The sequence below is a fragment of the Colobus angolensis genome, unplaced genomic scaffold (genome assembly GCF_000951035.1).
Source record: "Colobus angolensis palliatus isolate OR3802 unplaced genomic scaffold, Cang.pa_1.0 Scaffold6, whole genome shotgun sequence".
Taxonomy (NCBI): Eukaryota; Metazoa; Chordata; class Mammalia; order Primates; family Cercopithecidae; genus Colobus; species Colobus angolensis.
The window spans coordinates 20,284,065-20,286,735 of NW_012119598.1; positions in this window are offsets into that span (position 1 = coordinate 20,284,065).

The following is a 2,671-nucleotide window of genomic DNA, read 5'->3' on the forward strand; positions in this document are numbered from 1 at the left end:
GGACACAGGGAGGGGAACATCACACACCAGGGCCTATTGCGGGGTGGTGAGCAAGGGGAGGGAGAGTATTAGAACAAATACCTAATGCATGCAGGGCTTAAAACCTAAATGATGGGTTGATGGGTGCAGCAAACCACCATGGCACATGTATACCTGTGTAATAAACCTGCATGTTCTGCACATGTATCCCAGAACTTAAAGTATAATAACAATCATAATATTAAGAAAAACAAGTCTCAATGACTGGCATCAAAGACTATCCCAACAAGTCTCCTTAATTTGGTCAGATGGTGGAGCAACTTATGCCCTAGGGCATTGTTGAAAACAATGGCTCAATTATTGGAGGCTAACAGCTGAGTGTGGTACCAATATAGGCAGACCAGTTAGAAGCTCAACAGAAATAATAAAGAAAAGACAGTTAAAACCAAACTAACTAAAGCCACTTTTATCCATGGAAGTTGGGGGTGGATAGGATGACAGTGCACATACCCAGAGCTGTGATCTCTGAGGTGCAGCATCAGAGGATGGACACTAGAGAGTGATAGACTTCACTGAAATATTAAGTCACTAAATAAATAAACAAGCAAAAATAACAAAAACTACAACCCCCTGGTTGGGAGAAAATAAATCAGTATCCAGAGTTGCAACAATAAATTATTTGCATGTCCATAGTAAAAACTAAAAAGCTCACAAGACATGAAAACACATAGGAGACCATGACTTATAGATGGAGGAGAAATTAGGCAGCAGAAACTGACTTTGAGAAGGCCCAGATGTCACATTTGACCCACAAAGACTTTAAACTAGCTAAAATGAATATATTTTAAGAACAAATAGAAGCTTGCTTAAAGAAACAAAGAAAGGCCTGATGACAATTCCTCATAACATAGATAGTATCAATAAAATCATAGAAATTATAAAAAGGAACCGAATAGATATTGTAGAGTTGAATAATACAATAACTAAAATGAAAAACTCTCTAAGGGGACTCAACACAAAATTTAAGCTAGCAAAGAGTCAGTAAATTTGAAGATAAATCAATAGAAATTAAGCAATTTGAAGAACAGAGAGAAAAAAGAATTTACAAAATGAACAGAGCCTCAGAGAAAGGTAATATACCATTAAACACACCAACATATGTGTAATAGAAGTAGCATAAGAAGGCAAGAGAGTAAAAAGAGAAATAATATTTGAAAAGAAATGAATAAAATCTTCAGAAATTTGATAGAAAACATAAATTTACACATCCAAAAATTCAGTCAACTGCAAGCATGATAAATGCAGAGATTTACCTCCAGAGCCATCATAGTGAAAATGCTGAGACAAAGACAGAGAAAATTTTGAAAGCATTAGGAGAATATTGCTCATTGAGCAAAAGGAAAAGCAATGAAATTAACAGCCGACTTTTAAACAGAAGTCATAGAGGCCAGGAAGCAGTGGGATAACATCTACAAAGTTATAAACTGAAAAAAAACCCTGCCAACTAATAATTTTATATCCAGCAACACTACATTTTTTAAATGGAGGAGGTAAAATTAAGACATTGTTAGATAAACCAAAACAGAAATAATTTGTTTTCTGTAGAAACACCTTGCAGGAAATTCCACAGAAAGTTCTTCAGGATGAAAGGAAATGACACAAAATCTACATACAAAATAAAGAGTATCAATAAAGGTAATTGTGTAATTACTAAAGATAGTATAATTGCATATTTTTTCTTTCCTTTATTAAATGATTTAAAAGGCAATTATATAAAACAAGAATTATACAATTTGTGGACCTATAAAATATAGAAATGTAACATATGTAACAGTAACAACACAAAGGACCAGGTGGGCACAAATTTGTATTGGAGCAAAGAAAAGACATTAGATGTTATAACCACAAAATGATGTTAAGGAAAGCAGAAAGAGTTAAGTCATAAGAGTAATTATAACAAGCTCAATAAATATATACTTCTTTTGTTTTCTCGGCTTATTTAGAAGACATAAAATCATATAAAGTAATAATTATAATAGTGTATGATTGTATTTGTAACCAAAATAAACATAATATATACAATAATAGCAAAAAAACAGAGAAAGAGGAGAAAATACAGCTATGTAGGAGGAGCATCACTGAGGAAGGCTAGATGTTGGGCTTACTAGACATTTTGTTACCTTTTTTAAATATGTTAAAAGAACAAAAAGAAACAATGCCAAATGAACTAAAAGTAAAGTATGAGAAAGGAAAATAAACAAATGCAAACTCTCGATTTAAAAATACAATAACTCAAACAAAAACACACTAGAGGATAGAGAGGCACAATAGCATGTTTTAATTGGCAAACGTGAAGATAGGGCAAAAGAATCACCAAACTTGAAGACAGGTCAGCTGAGACTATCCAGTCTGAGAAACAGAAGAAGGATGAAGAAATAAAAGAGCCTCAGAGACCTGTGGTACACCATCAACTATACCAAGATATGCATAATGAAAGTTCTCAAAGAAAAGGTGAAAGGGGGATAAAATTAATACTTGAAGAAATAATGGCCAAAACCCCTAGTTTCAGTGAAAAGCATTAGTATTTACATCCAAGAAGCACAACACACTCTAAGTAGAATTAATTTTAACAGATTTACACTCTGCTGTATCATAACCAAATTATTAAAAGATAAAGAAGTCGTGGCCGGGC